Below are 19,396 nucleotides of genomic sequence, written 5' to 3' on the forward strand. Positions count from 1 at the left end.
AAAGACCTCAGAGTGCTTTATAAACATTAATTAAATTGCCCTGCAACCCCGTGAGATGGCTATGTATCACTATTTTCAATTTGCAGGGGGTGGAGGGAGGAGAGAGGTATGCATGGAGTGAAGTTGGAACTGGGCCATGCGACGATGCACGTGGCTTGTGGACTCAGAAATAGCAATAGGATCTCGTCCCCCATGAAGCCAAGGCTAGGGTCATGCGCCACAGTACCTGCTGGGCTGCAGAGGAGATGGTCTGGCAACCGAGCAGCTTTGGACCCCTCCCCTCCAGTGGGAGCCACCTTGTGCACAAAGTGAACAAGGTGCCACCTGCCCTGGGCTTGAACCGTGTGGACACATGCTTATCACCACATGCCAGGCTGCTGTTACTACAGACTCATTCCTTGAGTGGCACTCGGGACGGCAGGTCGGGTTCCCCAGAGATGCTGCTTCTGCTTATCTTGCAGTGCAGTGGGGACAGCGCTGTGAAGGACTGTGATGTCCACTCCGCTCAGCAGAAGAATCCCATGATCAATTACTGATATCTGCCCTGCCAGTGGGAAAAGTTATTTGCAGGTTGAATTGTGCCCCACCCCCCAAAAGATACATTAAGGTCCTAACCCCCAAGTCCCTGTGCACATGACCTTATTTGGAAATAGGGTCTTTGTAGATGTCATCAAGTTAGGATAAAGTCATATTGGATTAGAGTGGGTCCTAAGTCCAATGACTGGGTTCACGAGAAAGAGGACATTTGGACACAGACTCAGAGAAGGCCATGTGAAGGTGGAGGCAGAGATTGGGGGGATGAGTCTAGGAGCCAAGGAATGACTAAGATTGCTGGCGACTGCCAAAGCTAGAAGAGGCAAGGAAGGATTCTCCTCTAGAGCCTTCAGAGGCAGCGTGGCCCTGCCAACACCTTGAATTTCAGACTTTGAGCCTCCAGAACCACGAGAGAATCAATTTCTATTGTTTTAAGCTACCTAGTTGGCAGTATTTTGTTACGGTGGCCCTAGGAAATTCACGCGATCGTCTAAGCATTGGAAGTTCCAAATGTAGGATCATAAAATAGTCATTGACTTAAAAACTCATCCCACCATTGTAAATAAGTGAAGGAAGTTTTCCAGGAGAGATCGGGCAGTGACAGGGGAGGCGAGGACGGGGTGGGTGCATAGTAACGCCAGTGACAGGGACGCCACCATGTCCTCTAACATGGCACACGCTGATGGTTCTCAGCCAACTTAGATGTTTTGGCAGGTCAGTCCTATTATAATGTGTTGAATTGCAACTGTGCAAATGTGTTTAATGCATCCCATTTCTTAACCCCTATATGGAAATAGAAAGAAAATCAAGCAATGCATCCAGAAGCCAGATCAAGTGTTGCAAGAAGGAAAAATAATCTACAGGAATTAAGATCCAAAGTCTGGGAAAATAGTCCGGTGTGGGTGAGGTTGCTGACATTTGGGGCAAGAGAACATCTGTTGCCTTTGGGTTCAGTATTGCCCTTTTTGGGCTTCTTCTTTCTTTCTTTATTTTTAAAAAATTTTTAAATTAACATATAATGTATTATTTGCTTCAGGGGTACAGGTCTGTGATTCATCAGTCTTACACAATTCACAGCGCTCACCATAGTACATACCGTCCCCAACATCCATCACCCAGCCACCCCATCCCTCCCACCCCCCTTGGCTTCTTCTTTAAAAAATGCAGACTGTCCTGGGAGGGGTAACACATAAAGCAGTCCAATCATGCCAGGCTACATACTGTTCTGGAAAGAAAATGGTCTTTGGAGTCAGACAGATGTGACTCAGAGTCCAGGCTATGTTATTTACTAGCTCTGTGGCATTAGGCAAGTCACTTGACCTCCTCTGTGCCTCGATTTACTTCTCTACTGGAGTGGGTGTCATGATATTCTCATAGGCTTGTTGTGAAAATTCAATGAGTTGGTATTTGTTTCAAAACCTGCCATCTTGTATGGGTAGTACTATCAGTAACGCTTATGTCTGCTCAGTAAGTGGCTCTCCTTCCAATGAAGAGTGAATGAAGAGGGAGAGGCAGGCTGGGGAGGGGCAGAGAAGGAGGTTGCATGGGGTAGGGTGGGGAGGGGGACCGCCCGGTCAACCGATCTTGCGTAGTTGAGTCTGCCGTTGGACTGTGGTTTGAGAAGTTGCTCCCTTCTTTGCTTGGTCTCAGGTTAACCTTGTTTCTAGGATTCTTCTTTCCTCCTTGTCTAGGGTCCCCCAGAGCTGCTGGGAGAGAGTAGGCCAGCTGCAGGCAATGGGACTGCTTCCTTGTCTACATTGATCTCTAGGGGCCTGGAGATGGGCAGCCACTGGATGCAGCTCCAACTATCAATGGAATCCTTTTCACAGGCTGGGAACTAAGCAGGGCAAAGAAAAAAAGTAGAAGTTGCTCCTATCCGGCTGGGCCAAGGGAGAAACCAGCAACCTCACCTCCTTGGATAGTGATCTCTGAGACCCAGTTAAATGTGTCACCTCTAATTTACCCATACCAAAACAATCTTTGCCAAGTGACTCATCAGCTTTTCATTTTTTCTTTTTTAACAATGCTAACAAGTTTTGAGTATAACATCTTATCCATCCCCCTCCCCCAGGGCTCTACACAACCAAAGGCATGAGTATCAGCCTTGATAATGATAAAAATATCTTTTTTTTTAAAGATTTTATTTATTTATTTGTCAGACAGAGAGAGACAGTGAGAGAGGGAACACAAGCAGGGGGAGTGAGAGAGGGAGAAACAGGCTTCCTGCCGAGCAGGATCCTGGGATCATGACCTGAGCTGAAGGCAGATGCTTAATGATTGAGCCACCCAGGCGCCCCAAAAATATCTTTAAAAAATTATTTATTTATTTTAGAGAGAGAGTGGGGGGTTGGAGGGAGAGCAGAGGGAGAGGGAGAGAGAGAATCTCAAGCAGACTCCCTGCTGAGTGTGGAGCCCGACAATGCAAGGCTTGATCCCATGACCTGATAAAAGATAAAAATATCTGATACCTGATAATAATATCTTTAATGACGAGTTCCCCCTACCAAATATGGCTGGTATCCCAAACACTGACCCAACTCCTTATGGGTCCTGATTGGCTCATCATTGCCCTTGGCCACCACCATGTTTTCCTCTTGGATGGCCATGTTACTCTAGCTCTGCCACCTGCTGGACTCATTCAGCAACTGCATCTCCCATACCTGCTGCTTACCTGTCAGAGACTGACAGGTGCTCTTTGTTGCTGTTCTTGCTGCTGTTGCTGAGGCCAGGAAACTTGGAAAGGCCTCCGCTGCCAATGAAAGCTCCCTAAGTAAGTTAATTTTTTGAAATATCTTTCCTCTCTTCCTAGAACTGGGGCATTTTCCACCACTCTGGTTCTGTGTTCAGAAACATCTTGTCCCCCTGCAATTATCCAAAGCCCACAGTAGGGCCCAGGCACTTGACAAAGACTCTCCTTTGACCAAACCTTGGCTAGGCTCCTCGGAGCCTTGGCTTCCCTCTCTATTCTTGTAGAATCCAGTGTGAGCAAAGTGATCAAAATCCTATAAAGTCAGCTTAGTGAATATTCTCCACCTGCTGTCTGACCTCTTGATAGTATGCTGGTATCAGGCTGGCCTGTCTTCAGCAGGGATTCTATGGAATTGGTCTAGCAAGAATCCCCCCTAGTGCTGATGTCGCCTCTTAGAATTTTCCAACCACTGACCCCCACTCTGCTCCTTCACTGCAAATTCCCACTAGTCCCTGTTGGAGGCAGAGTTGAGTCCAATCTCTCTCTTCTACTACAAAACCCCACTATAGTAGGTCCCGTTGAGTAAGAGCTGCCTGACCATCTTTAGCAGGGGTCAGGCATAATTTTTTTCTTGAACACACCCAGCTGTCACTGCAGGAGGCCTGCCCGGCCCACCTGGGGCATCACAGGCCGGGGTGTGATTGACTTACTCTCTCTTCTCTGAGACTCTTAATCCAGGAAGGGCCTGACCCATCAGATTTAAGGACTCTCAGTAATCTCCCCCAGGAGGCCTACTGAGCTTGGCTGTCACATATCCTGGATTTGGATGGGCTTTGTAATTCCAGTTCATCTTTCTCACTGCCAGCAAATGAATCTGAGTTTTTGTTTAAGAAAAGGTCCCCATACCACCTCACACCAGTCAGAATGGCTAAAATTAACAAGTCAGAAATGACAGATGTTGGTGAGGATGTGGAGAAAGGGGAACCCTTCTACACTGTTGGTGGGAATGCAAGCTGGTGCAGCCAGTCTGGAAAACAGTATGGAGGTTCCTCAAAAAGTTAAAAATAGAGCTACCCTAAACCCAGCAATTGCACTACTAGGTATTTACCCCAAAGATACAAATATAGTGATCTGAAGGGGCACCTGCACCCCAATGTTTATGGCAGCAATGTCCACAATAGCTAAAATATGAAAAGAGCCCAGATGGCCATTGACAGATGAATGGATAAAGAAGATGTGGTGTATATATATATATATATATATATATATATATACACAATGGAATATTACACAGACATCAGAAAGGATGAAATCTTACCATTTACATTGACGTGGATGGAACTGGAGGGTATTATGCTGAGCAAAATAAGTCAATCAGAGAAAGACAATTATCATATGATTTCACTCATATGAGGAATGTAAGAAACAGCGCAGAGGATCATGAGGGAAAGGAGGGAAACACGGAATGGGAAGACATCAGAGAGGGAGACAAACCATGAGAGACTCTTAACTATGGGAAAGAAACTGAGGGTTGCTGGAGGGGAGGTGGGTGGGGCGATGGGGTAACTGGGTGATGGGCATTAAGGAGGGCACGTGATGTGATGAGCACTGGGTGTTATATGCAACTGATGATTTACTGAACTCTTCATCTGAAACTAATGATGTTCTATATGTTGGTTAATTGAATTAAAATTAAAAAAAAAGAAAAGGTCTCCATATTTTCTGCTCAGGTATGCTAGGGCTTCTGATCATGCTAGGGGTACTGTTGACATTCCCTGGGGCTCTTACACCATCCTTTCTGTGGGAGGAGGTGAGACCAAGAGTCCAGCCACTTCCTTGAGCCTCAAAGCCTGCATGTTCTTCGTGACCCTCCTGAGGACTGAGCTCACAACTGCAGCCACCTGGCTGGAATGTGGCTGGGAGACCTGCTTTCTTGGTGTCCCACGTCCTGGGGACTAGATAGGGACACAAGGGGACAAGGGAGAGGAAGAAACGTGCCTTTGTTCTCATTCCTGCCTCCCTGCCTCCCTGCCTCCCTGCTGAACCTCACGCTGGCTGGGAACGAGATGCGCGGATCTGGGTATTTTTTCCTCTTGAAAATCCAATCCCGTGGTCCCCAATTCCCAAATGCTTGGTAAAGAGAGGGCCAGGCCAAACCTCGAATGTGATGGCAGGAAGCAAAATAGCTCTGAGATTCTGGGCATTAAAGGGAGGAGGAGAAGAAAGACGCTCTGTGGCAAGCCTTTGTGAGAACAGGGGCTGGAGTCACACAGGGGGAGCACGGGCTTTGTGCCAGGTACTTCACATCCATTAGCTTTTTCCCACTTTATAGATTAGGTAACTGAACCTCAGAGAGGTTAAATCATGTCCCTGGGTCCCATAGCTCATGAGTGGAGCCAGGATTCAGACTTGGGTCTGCAGATATATTTGACTTCCATGCTCTGGCTCCTTCCATGAAACCCTACTCCTCCCACTGGGGGGAAAATGTGTGTGCTCCTGGGAACAGGTACGCAGCTCTGACACATCTTCTATAGAAGAAGCCTGGCTGTCTCCCTCTGCTGCCCCTCCGAGCAACAGCTCTTGTTACCGTTCATGAGCTTTCTAATGAAGTATTTGTAATAATCTCTGAAGTGACAGAAGTGGCACCAGTCCATAGACATCTGGAAGGGCTCAGGACTGCCATGACCACTGGTACAGGCTCCAATCTCCGCCTGTACCCGTTGTAGACTGCAGATGGTCTGAATCTGATACCTGAGCAGGAAAGGGTGTGAGCACAAAGGCAACCAGGCCCAGGAGGTTTCCCTGAGATACAGCCATGAGTTATGTCCCTTTGGTAAGGCTGATCCGTGCAGCAAGCCCTTGGGGAGTAGATAACCCAGCCTGACAAGTGATCTTGACAGAATTACAGCAGTAATATTTTCAGTTGGTTGAGCCAGTCTTGGCCAATTTTTCTAGAGCGTTAGGTGCAAACATAAGTCTGAGACTCCACACTGCATGTGCACGTGTCTGCCTCTTCCCCTCCACTGTTTAAAGTATTTATCCTGTGGCTTGTACAAGTGACTTCTTTCTCTTTCCTGGTGAGAATGAGAGTCTCCAGTCTTCCCTCCTCCCTCCACTGGGTGTGCAGCGAAGCAGTGCGGACAAGGATCTTGTTCCAGGCCCATTGAGCAGTGCTAGCATTTACTGACCTTCTGCACCAGTAATTCTGTCCTTCGGGGATTGAAATTGATTTTCCTCCTTTCTGTGTGTGAGAACGACCCGAGGGTACAGCTCTGTCACGAACGCTGATCTCAGGTGTGTATTTAAAGGTGAATAGCAACACTCTTGAAACAATAAATGAGAAGAGTTGTTTCAAGAATGCCCGCTATAACCTCTACAAATGAACAGGATGTGTGCTTATGTTTTCCAAGAGTAGCTTTTAATTTCTGTATGTCACTGTGTGCGTGTGCACGTGTGTAGAGATGGGTGGGGATGGTTGATGCTGGGAGAAAAGATGCCAGGCTGAGAGCCAGGTAGGCAAGGTGCTTGCCTTTTGGTATAAGATTTAAGGACGTGTCCAAAAAGTCAGTACTTGAGCTACAATGTTTTAATGTAATGTATTTTTTTTAAAGATTTTATTTATTTATTTGAGAGAGAGAATGAGATAGAGAGACAGCATGAGAGGGAAGAGGGTCAGAGGGAGAAGCAGACTCCCTGCCGAGCAGGGAGCCTGATGCGGGACCCGATCCCGGGACTCCAGGATCATGACCTGAGCCGAAGGCAGTCGCTTAACCAACTGAGCCACCCAGGCGCCCTTAATGTAATGTATTTTTAAGAATAAAAATTAATTGCAAAAATCCACCATGGGCAACATATCAAAATTTCAAATATATAAACATTTTGATGTTACTGATCTTCTTTTCTGCCTCAGTCTCCCAATGCGACTCAGCACTGCCCTTTTTCGTAAACTTTTGCTCTGTCGTTCATCATTGACTTTTTTTTCCACATTAATTTCGATTTTTCAAATACCACATGAAGAAATTATTTCTCTTGATGACTGAGTTTTCTGGCATCTCTTTATGTTTTGGATGCTGGATGAATGGACCTCTACCTGGTCCCAGCCCCCTTTCCACATGGCCCAAATCAGAGGCAGGACTGTTTTTGAGATTGGCTGAAGATACTAGCTGGCATCCATTTTCAGCCTCTAAACTGAAAATGAGTGGTTGAACTCTTCCTCTAGCTGATGACTGTTTAAGCCTAGAATGGCCTGCAGATTTTGTCATTTGCTTGGTCATAGCTAAAGTCCTCTCGAGTGCCAAGCAGGAGCTAATTGGGATTGGTTCTCTGGGAAGTAGTGCCCATTCTGTCTGTGCCATGGATGGTCTGGAACTATCCAGGCCATTGGAAGAGACAGCGAGGGTTTTGGTAGGTGCTCAGCTTTCATTTCGATGTCCAGTCCTTGCTGCTGATGTTTATAGAAGAGCCTCAGCCTCCTCTCCCCAGCTACGTAGCTCATGGCATGTGCTCAGCTGTGTGCCCAGTGCTCTTTGCCCACACACGTCATTGTCACTGGTGCGCACTCACCAGCGAGAGGCTGTACAGGTATCACTTCAGTAGCTGCCCTTTTAAGGACATGGCCTGATGACTTCCGGTGCTTCTGGAAAAGCTAGCTGTTTCATAACTGTACAGCTGACCTCCGTTCTACAGCTCCACTCTACAAGGGCATATTTCCCGGCAAATCCATCTAACCCAAAACTAAATGACATTTCCTGGCAAGGGATGGGCAAGCAGTTGGAAATATCACAGGAACTACTGCACTCAACCCCTGATACTCCTCTACAATCAGTAGCTCAGCTCGTGCCTGGGTCTATTAACTGGTGATGTTCAGGGGCAACATTGTGAGTTTGGCGTCCTGCCATTTGGAATAAGAGGTCAATGAGGGGCTGTCTGACTCTGGTTTTTGGTTTGAACTTTCCCAGTGTATTCTTTCCCATCTCAAACCTGCTCTTGCCCCTCTTTGATGTCTTCTTTGAGTTGATATCATCGCTTATACCCAACCAATCTTTCCCAATATTACCTCTTTCACCATCTAGATCCCACTCTGCTGCCAGAATGATCTTGTTAAAATGCTGATGTAATCGTGTTGCTCTACTTTCTAGAACCCTCTGCAACTCCTTCTAGGCTAGAAGATGAGGTTCAAGTTCCCTATTTTGGCTCTGCCCACATCGCTGTGCTCGTGGCTCACTGTTCTCCCCATCCGTCCACTTGCAGCTCTTTCTCAACCCCTGGGCCTTTGCACACACCCTTCCCTCCTGTCACACTCCAGTCGCTGGTCTTAGGGTAACTGCATGGCTGCCAGCCTTCTCAGAGTTGAGCAGCTGATGAGGTGGCAGTGGGGTCTCAGGGTTCAGCACGTGGACTTGTACCCAATGCCTTGACATCACTAGGGTGTCACTTTCTTGCCCTCATATCATCCCCCAAATAAGACCCGTACACCACCTGGTGGGCGGGGTTGGAGAACAAATGCCCAACTGGACAAGCAGATGGAGCCTCCTGGGAGATCTTTCCTGTTGTGATTTCCAACCAATCCTTCTGTTTCCAGTCTCCTGCCTCCCTCCTGCCTTCAACGACACTCTAACTTCTGAATCTTTCTAGGATTCTAGAGAGCAGATCATTGTTCATCCTTGATATCCTTTTTTTGAGGCACTGAAGATAGAGCTTTCTCGGGCTTGCTAACACCCTTGGCTGGACTTCATTTTACTTATCTGTAAAATGATAAAAATTATACATCATGTTCAATTCCTTTGAAGGAGTTGAATGAGCTAAGCCCTCAGGTGACTTCTCAGCCAGGATTATTTTACGATTAATCAGGGAACTAATTGTGGGAATGTTGTGACATGTCTCTTTCTTTCCTTGCTGACAGTGGTCAGAGGGAAATCAGGCACTGTCAGCTCAAGGAAAAACTGGCCAATTCATGTACATTTGGTTTGAGATTAAAGTAAAATGTTTATTGATTGTATTTATCAATCTTTTTTTTTTTTTTTTACAGTTCCTTATTTTACTAGACTCTTTGATGAATTGCCTGGCAGCAATAGTGTGGATAATGTGGTGTTTTGTTTTGTTTTGTTTTGTTTTGTTTTGTTTTTTAAAAGACTGTATGACAAGAAATGATCAGGGGCTCATGCTGGGGAAGATCTTGAAGGGCCTCCTTAGAGAGGTGGGTGACGTCACCCTCGGGCTAGGGGAGTAACACATTACCTGTGTCCCCTCTGTGACTTGGTGGGTAGTGCCGTAAGGTTCAGGGAGAGATGTTATTGTCCAATTAAATAGTTCATAGCCCTTAAAAAAGACCAACTTTTCATTAAGCTCTCGAAGAGTGGCTGTAACTTTTACTTAAGCATACACCAGACCAGAAGTCTGAAATGCATTACAACTCAGCGTATGTACTGTTGTTCGGTGTATGGGACGTTGCCCTGAATGACTACTTGGGGAACTCTGTGTGGTCAGCACTGGCCACAGCCAGTGACTGGGCAGCACTTCCCTGGCAAGCATGGACAAGATCTTAGCGCTGTGATTATTTTGGAAGGGAAAATGAGCAGATGTGCCCCTCGTCTGCCTCCCCGCCTGCCTTGGGACTCATTTGCACATTCTATGGGGCTCTGATACCCTAAGGCACATAGTTGCTTTTGGTTAATTGTTATTACTGTGTGTAAGAAGAACTCTGGGTGAAACTGCCAAGTCTTTCGCTAGGGCCAGAAATAGAAAAATCTTTCAGACAGAAAATGAAGTTTAGTTTGGCATTCTAATAGATCATTAACCAGAAAATGTACACTTGGCCTTGCCGGTACGTTTGAAGAAGGGAATAGTGACTATGCAGAGTTTATGGGCTCTGCCGTTTGAGGCCGGCCTCCTGTGCCGTGGGACCCATAGAGCTCTAGGTCCGGCTGAAGCTGTGCTTCAGATCAGCGCTCTTGCCCTGTCTCTTTGCTGTCGGGGGAGCGTGGGCCCACCCCCAGAGTCTCATTTACAGCATGAGCATTTGGCTCGGGAAGATATTACCCTTGGTCTTTTCAAATCTTACTGCTTCCTGTGGCTATGCCGGCTCCATCTGACTGGACCTTACTCCCCTGCACGACTTGGCCTCCCTTCTGCTCCTCCTGCTCCTCTGTACGGTTTATACTGGGAACTTCAGAATGATACTCCTGTGGTTTCTTCCTCCTTCTCCTCCTTCTCCTTCTTTAAAGAAAATGATACTCCTGTGATTTCTTCTTCTTCTTCTTTCTTCTTCTTGTTCTTGTTCTTGTTCTTGTTCTTGTTCTTCTTCTTGTTCTTCTTCTTCTTCTTCTTCTTCTTCTTCTTCTTCTTCTTCTTCTCCTCCTCCTCCTCCTCCTCCTCCTCCTCCTCCTCCTCCTCCTCCTCCTCCTCCTTCTTCTTCTTCTTCTTCTTCTTCTTCTTCTTCTTCTTCTTCTTCTTCTTCTTCTTCTTCTTCCTCTTCTTCTTTTCTCCTTCTCCTTCTCCTCCTCTTCCTTCTTTAAAGAAAATGATACTCTTGTGATTTCTTCTTCTTCTCCTTCTCCTTCTTCTCTGCCTCCTCCTCCTCCTCCTTTAAATATTTATTTATTTATTTATTTTAGAGAATGAGAGAGAGAGAGACAGCATGAGAGGGGGAAAGGGCAGAGGGAGAGAGAGAGAATCCTTAAGCGGACTCCACGCTGAGCATGGAGCCCGACTCAGGGCTGGATCCCAGACCCCTGAGATCATGACCTGCGCCAAAATCGAGTCGGACGCTCCACCAACTGTGCCACTGAAGCGCCCCAAGCTGTGATTTCTTCTAAGGTTGGAGTCCCTTCTTGATGAACCTGTGCTTACGGAGGATTTTGTTTGATTTTGTTTGGTCTGTTGTATGGGTTCTCACAGAGGCCATTTACCCAATTTCTGATGTTGCTAAATTTCATCTTGTGTGCAGAGGAATGTACCAGTCTTTGGACGTTCACAGCTGGGTTGGGAAGCCAGTTGATCTCACTGATGTCGTAGGGGTTATGCAGATTTCTGTGACGAGCTGGTCTGATAAGCCACACCGGCAGGCCTTCGAACCCCTGTCCCATCCAAGCTGTAACCAAAACTTACCTGTGTCTCGCAGTGTTCTTTGCGTGAAGGTCACAGACTCAAATGAGGTGCCGAAATAAAAGCAAAATGTTCCATCCTGAGTTGACTCTGTATGTGAGGGAGGGTGAACTGGAGCAGGGAAGGGACAGAAGGAGAGACAACAAGGCCTTGTGCACGGAAGGAACAGAGGCTGACAACTTGAATGGGAAAAAGGAGAATTCCAAGGAGACAGAACAGACTATTGCAAAATGGTTTTCTGGGACCTCACACTGGCAGAGCTCACAGAAGAACCTAAAAAAGTAGACTGGGACTTGACACACCTTTAGGGTCAAATAGGTGGAGTCTGAGTCCTGACTGTGCCAATCACTTACTGGGAGACTTGACTCCGTGCCTCCATTTCTTGTGTTGTGGGCGCCATGAAGACTAAGCAGTCAGCCCTCGTGATGCTCCCTGGAATTTGGAGGAGACTGTTTCCAAGTGTGGAGTGAGGGGCTATTGCAAAGACCAAGGCTGTGGCCAGGACTGTGTGAGTTCTTCCACATAACTGGAGGTCAGATGCTAGATGCAGGAGGAAAGGCATCATTTGTTCGGGGCCCAGAAGGGATAGAGCCTGGGCAAGCAATAGGAGAGAAAATACCTTAGGAAGAAATCCCAGTCAGAGCCAGGCAGGCCATCCTCAGGGGCACAGTCTGTTATGTTTACTGTACCACTCAAGATGTGTCCCCAGAACCCCCTAGAATGTGCAACTCCACGAGTGAACTGGAATGTAAGCTGTGGACCTTGGGTGGTACTGACATGTCAGTGTAGGTTCATTGATGTTTGCCATCTATCACTCTGGTGGTGGCTGTTGGGAATGGGGGAGGCTACGTGTGTGGGGGAGCAGGGGGTGTAGGGGAAATCTCTGCGCCGTCCCCCAATTTTGCTGCAAACCTAAAAGTGCTCTAAGAAAGAAAAGTCGTACTATATTAAAAAAAATATGGCCCCAGGAAGCAAGTTCTCCATGTAGATGGATACTGTCTAGTCATTGACAAATGGGCCACTACACTCAGATCTGGGCATTTAAACATTTATTAATACAAGGCATTTTCTTTTCTTTTTAGCAATCATTTTATGCCAATGGCTCAAATTGGTTAGAGATTATTTGAAGCTATAGGTGAACATATAGTGAGGACTCCTCCTGCTGTTGCAGTTGTGTGTGTGATTTCAGTAATTCTGAATACACTGTTTTATATTCAGTTCCACCAAATCTAATCATCTTTGATTTAGATCATTGCTCTGATTTGCCAAGCTCTTCTTGAGACTGAGGTCTGACTTCCAACATGCTGTATGTTACCCCCAGCTTTCTGATAAATGCAGATTTATTCAGTATATGTTTGATACGCTTTTACTGACAGAAAGTGTTGAAAAGATAGGGTGAGGAACCATTTCTGTAGAATTTCATGAGTGATTTCTTTCCAGCTTGATATCAACCCATTTCAATCAGCCAAGGGTTGATCATTCTAGCCAATGTGCCCAATATAGAATCTATTTCTCCTTTGTGACCAGTGGTCATGCTGCTGAGGCCCCCTTTCCCTGTCATCCTGGATCTACCACCTCTCTTTTAAGAGGAACTCCCTTACCTAGCCTCCTACTTGGGGAGACTTGCTTTGTATCTGTCACCACTGCTTGTTGCTGGCTCATCCTGACTCAGGAGCAGCCTTCCTATTCCTTTGGCCTGAGACAAAAAAGCTGGGTCAATCTGAACTGAGGAAAATGAGAAGAATTTTATAATTTGCAATAGATCTGGAAGTGAAAGGAGATCGTCAGGTTGATAGGGAGAGAGAGATGAGCAGGAGTTCTGAAGGCTTCCTTTGTGTCTGGGATCACTCTGAGAAAAAAGGTCGTAAAAGTGTGGACTCTCTCCCCCAGAGAAAGGTACAAAGGAACAAATATAAGACATTTGGCTTAGAGTTTCAAGACATTTATATACCTTCTCAATCTTGGGGTAGTTAGTCCTAGAAAAGAGCTAATAAATCTGCTTGGTACTGAGACAATGAAGAGGATGCACAGAGAGAAATAGGGTTGGAGAGAGACAGAGACCCCTAGACTTGCTTCATCTTCTGTGGTCTATAGGTTGGGTTCTGGTCCCCATGACCTTTCCAATAAACCCCACTTTCCTTGAGATAAATTAAGTATGTCTCCATTCTTGCAACTGAAGGTGTCTAACTTAAATAATGAGGTCATCAGGCAACAGCCATGCAAGCAAGCCACACACCCTAGAGTCACATCTGTATCTCCAAACCTCACTTGCCAAGGGCGTCATGTTTGACCCTCCATCCTTCTTACTTTGCTAATATTCTGGGGGCAAACTCGTCTCTTCTGTATCACTTATTTGCCTATATCTTAATGATTTCTATGCTTCTCTCCCAAACCGTAGACCAGGTATCCAATCACTTGCTAAACATCTCTACCTGTTTGCCCCATAAATACTGCAAGTGTAACTTCAAAACCAAACTCATAACATTTCACAAAAGAGAAACAGAAAGCAAAAACAGAAGCAAGGCATACAAAATTGCTCTTCTCTAAATATGCTTTGTCTTTTTTTTTAATTTGTCCTCAGTATCCATTCTAAGAAGCCTAAGAGCCATTCCTGACACCCTTGTCTCATCGGACCTCAACCGAGCCAATCATTACAGCTTGCTGATTCCATCCCCTGAAAAGTTCCCAACCCGTGTGTTTCTTTCACCCTCTCGCCATGACCCTACTCTGCCTTCCTCATCCATCACCTGGATGAGGTTTGTTGTAAAATAAAAGTCTAATCTGTCTCCCTGTTTCCAATCTTGACCACTTCGAGCTGTCCTTTAGCTGCAGCCACGTGGCCAGTCTCGGTGACAAATCTAAGAAACTCTCACTTGACACTCTTTGGCGGTTCCACATAAGCTACGAGATCAAGTGCACACGTCCTCCAGGGCACGGGGACCCCCACGACATCTGCTATTGTCCCTATAGCACATCTCCCGCCCCCCCCCCCCCGCCCATCCCTTCACGCTCCAGCCAGCTGACTTACACTTCCCATGACTGCTGGCCATGCCCTTCCCCAGCTGAAGGTTTCTCCTAGGCCCTTCTTCAGCTATATTCCTTTTGGGGGTCTGAAATATAGATATACAAATACACAGAATTACTGATGCTCTCATAAAGAAATTCAGAAGAATTGCACATCCCACACCACATAGCCAAACATCAGAAAATTCCATTAAACGATATGTAACATGCTAAACGTATCTAATATCGATTAACTAAGGTCCCCAGCGTCTCTCTTTTGGTGATCTCTTCATGGCTCCTTTCTGCCGCCAGTGACATTTAGTCTGCAACCTCTCCAGCCATGCTCACTTCAGCCTTTGCTAGCTCTTCTATTTCTATCCATCCACCCTAGCTTCCTTCCTTCCTCTTTCCTCCCTCCGTCTTTCTCTCTTTTCCTTCCTTCCTTCCTTCCTTCCTTCCTTCCTTCCTTCCTTCCTTCTTTCTTCCTCTTTCCCTCCTCCCTCCCTCTTTCTTTCCTTCTTTTACATTTTATTCATTACATTTTATTCAAGTGCCTAAAAATCTTTGGATGGACCTTCAAGAAATCGGGTCACCAAGGCCATTTTATATTCAAGGGCAATATTGAATTGAATAAAGCTTAAGGGAATTATTTAGTGACTTTAGAATATTTAGAGATATGTCACTATATTTTCTAAAGAGAACAGAATATTTTATATTCAAGTCTCTTTCTTTCTTTCTTCTTTTTCTTTCTTTCTTTCATAGAGACAACTGTGATTCTCATTTACATTTTTCAGCTACCCTCCTTCCACTTAGCACTCCAGCTGCAAAAGCAACATTTTTCTGGGAGTTGACCTTCATTGGAAGGTAGGGTGAATCTGAAATATATGAATTTTAACTAATAGGTGAATTTAACTATCATATAAATTTTTAAATAACAATTTTTTTCCTACTTATAAAAGTAATTTCTGTTCATGGAGGAAATATTAGAAATTACAAAGGAATATAAAGAGGAAGCTAACAACTACCTCATCACTAAGTACCACAGATAGAACATCTTTCTCTCTCTCTCTTTAGTTTGGCTAGGATCCTCACCAGAAACCAGGAAGAATCTCTCTTAGGACCCCTTAGAAGGCTGAAATCAAGCCTAACTTGCAAAAAATTCTGAAGAAGTTGAAATTTTCTTTTCTTTTAATGAAAACAAACCACTGCAATCAGGAAACCCATAGGTATTCTCTCTCAAGAAATGGCTGGTTTTAGGGCCCCTGGATGGCTCAGTTGGTTGTGTCTGACTCTTGATCTCAGCTTAGGTCTTGATCTCGGGGTTGTGAGTTCAAGTCCTGCATTGGGCTCCATGCTGGGCATGAAGCCTACTTTAAAAAAAATGATCGATTTAATATTTGAATAGGTAGTACATGGCATGGTTCAGAATTCTAGCAGGATAAAAACTTCGGCTTTTAAATAGGTCTATAAATTCTTTGCCATTCCTCCCATCAAAAGACAGAGTCTAATTCCTCTCCTCTTGAATATAAAATTGGCCTAGTGCCCCTATTTCTTGAAGGTCCATCCAGAGATTTTTATGCACTTGAATAAAATGTAAATATGTATTCCCCCCCCTTTAAACATTGTTTCATACTTTGATTTTTTTCAACCATCAGTACATTTTGGAGATCTTTCATTCTTTTTTACAGTTGAATAATACTGCCTTGTCTGGGTCCCTTTTTATGGACATTTGGGTAGTCTCCAATCTTTTGCTCCTACAGTGTTGTGACAAATAATCTTGTAGATACATCACTTTGCATATATGTGGGTGTAACTGTGGGATGAAGGTCTTGAAATGGAATTGCTGGGTCAAAGGGGAGGCACATTTGTAATTCTAATAGATGTTGCCATATTGACCTTCGTAGCCTTCCAATTTATCCCCCTTCCAGTGATAAATGAGTTCCCTATACTTCAGGCCTCACCAACCCTGGCCATTATTGGACTTCTGGATCTTTGCCAATCTGAGTGACAAAAAAATACTATCTCAGTGCAGTTTTAATTTGTATTTTTTTAACAAGTGATGTTGAACATATTTCTTCTGTTTAAGAGCCTTTTTACATTTACTTTTCTGTGAACAGTTTATATCCTTTGCCCACTTTTGAATGGCTTGATAGTCTTTTAAAAAATTAATTTGAACTTACCTATTAGGGAAATTGAGACTTTGCCTATGATGGAAGAAGTAAAGTTTTTCCCAATTTGTTGTTTGTCTTTTTGACTTTGCTCATAACATTTATTGCATGAAGAAGCTTGATTTTATTTTTCCATAGTGCAATGTATTGTCTTTTCTTTTATGGCTCCTGAATCTTATGTGACAGTTGGAAAAGTCTTTCTGATTCTAAAGTCACTAAATAATTCCCTTAAGCTTTTTTTCTACGACTTTGGGGTTTTAATTTTCTACATCTGGAATTTATCCAAGCATAAGGTGTGAGGTATGGATCCAACTTTCCTTTTTCAAGATGGCTCCTGTGTTATTTCAAAACCATTGATTGAATAATCCACTTTCCCCTCACTCATTGGAAATGTCACCTATGGATGTATTTTGGTTTATTTCTATACTCTCTATTTTGTTCTATTGATGTGTCTGTCTGTTATGAGGTAGTATCATACTTTTTCATTGTTACTGTCTTAGAATGTGTTTTTATATCTGGCATACATGTTCTCCATTCACTGCTCTTTTCATTCATAGTTTTCAAGGTAAATCTTCTTTATTTGTCACTGTGAAATTTTGAATCACTGTATCTGCATTTTTAGAAGTGATATCTGAAGTGGATGTCTCCCTATGCCCTTAAAACTTTGATGATAGGACCACATTCTTTCAAAGTTCTTATCTCTTTCACACGCAATCTTAAATGGTTCTTACTATTTGGTCAGAGGCATTTCTAAGGGACACAACTTCCTCTACCTTCTGAAAATGAAGTTATTAGCGAGATAAGGCAAAGAAACCACGCAGCCAGTGGACTCGGTCTTTCACACCTGTCTGGAGAGTTTAAATCCATCACTAGTAATGGGCAGATCTTAGGAAAACGTTAGTGGTGTCCTCTATCTAGCAGGGCAGTCTGTAGCATGGCGCAGAGTCTCTCGCCACACACTCTCCACTGATCTTTCCCTTCATATGCATGAATTTCCATACTTATTTATTCATCAGCTATTCGGGATGGAACTCACCATGGCTAGGTACTGTTCTAGAAAATGGCAATGCAGTAGTGTACTAAAAAAATTGTTTTCGGGGCACCTGGGTGGTTCAGTTGGTTAAGCGACTGCCTTCGGCTCAGGTCATGATCCTGGAGTCCCGGGATCGAGTCCCGCATCGGGCTCCCTGCTCAGCGGGGAGTCTGCTTCTCCCTCTGACCCTCTTCCCTCTCGTGCTCTCTATCTCTCGTTCTCTCTCTCAAATAAATAAATAAATAAAATCTTAAAAGAATTGTTGTCTTTGTGGATTGTGGAATTTACTTTCTAGAAAATCTGATGGGCACATATAGATACCAGCACGCAAGTATAAAATAAAATTGTATTACTCTATTACCAAACCCAAGTGAAGAACTCCTGACCAATGTCCCAGGTATCTGTTGTTCTTGGCGACTCAGCTTCCTGGCCTCTATTTTGACAGCAGCACTATGGATCTCCTTTGGGGAACCGTCCTCTTCACCTCTGGCTCTCCAGGAGCCAACGAGTGTGCTTCAAACCCTTGAGCTTTGCGACTGGTTCAGCCATACGTGATATATTAAATAAGAAGAATGAGAGACCAGGGCTTTTTCTGGAATCATTGAATCACAGGAATTCTTTACACTGGGCTTACAGCTTATAGAAGGCGAACTGTACTTTCTGTGACTATCTCAGTCACCCTTCTAAGGGGCATGTTTTTATTTTTTTATTTTTTTTTAAGATTTTATTTATTTGACAGAGAGAGACACAGCGAGAGAGGGAACACCAGCAGGGGGAGCGGGAGAGGCAGAGGCAGGCTTCCCGCGGAGCAGGGAGCCCGATGCGGGGCTCGATCCCAGGACCCCGGGATTATGACCCGAGCCGAAGGCAGACGCTTCACGACTGAGCCACCCAGGCGCCCCCAAGGGGGCACGTTTTTAAAGAATGAATACAACACAGAAGAAAGCAAGACCAAGACACTTTACGTCCATTTTACTGACTGAGCTCCTTGATCCACCTTGTTTGTTTGTTTGTTTGTTTAGAGAGGGAGAGGGAAGGGGCAGAAGGAGAGGGAGAGAGAATCTTTTTATGTTAATTTTATTTTGTTTGAATTCAATTAATTAACATATAGTATATTATTAGTTTCAGAGGTAGAGTTCAGTGTTTCATCAGTTGTGTATAACACCCAGTGCTCATCACATCCCGTGCCCTCCTCAATGCCCATCACCCAGTTACCCCATCCCCCACCCCCTCCATTCCAGCAACCCTCAGTTTGGTTCTTGTAGTTGAGTGAGAGAGAGAATCTTAAGCAGGCTCCATGCCCAGTGCAGAGCCTGACGTGGGGCTCGATCTCACAACCCTGAGATCATGACCTGAGCCAAAACCAGGAGTCAGGCTCTCAACTGACTGAGCCACCCAGGGGCCTAGATCCACCTCATTTAAAACCACATCTACCCTTGGACTTTTTAGTTCCATGAGCCACTGATTGTCAGTTGAACCCATGAGATAATTTATTTCCTATTCTTAGAATTTTATTTTATGACTCCTATTCTGAGTCCTTGCATATGAACTGTGAAGCTATAAGCATTGTTTTAAACATTCTTCTCCACTGTTCTTTCCCTAGAGGACCTGGAGACCCACCTTACCACCGTTTGTTCATTCTGTGTCCTGTCTGTTTTTGCTGTGTCACCAAGACTAAACCAAGATTGGGAGAGGACTGCCTGGCAGGACCCTGCCCAAGTGTGGATGTTTCCAGGGCTACACTGGGCACAGCAGTCATTCCAAGATGATCTGGCTTCGTTGCCATGATGAGGGAACAGTACAGAAGCAGTAGCCAGAAAACCAAGCAATGGTTGAAAGCTGCAAGTGGTTGCTCAGTGGATGGAA

This window comes from Callorhinus ursinus, unplaced genomic scaffold (genome assembly GCF_003265705.2).
Source record: "Callorhinus ursinus isolate GAN/ISIS: 27379988/994484 unplaced genomic scaffold, GSC_fseal_2.0 scaffold26, whole genome shotgun sequence".
Classification (NCBI taxonomy): domain Eukaryota; kingdom Metazoa; phylum Chordata; class Mammalia; order Carnivora; family Otariidae; genus Callorhinus; species Callorhinus ursinus.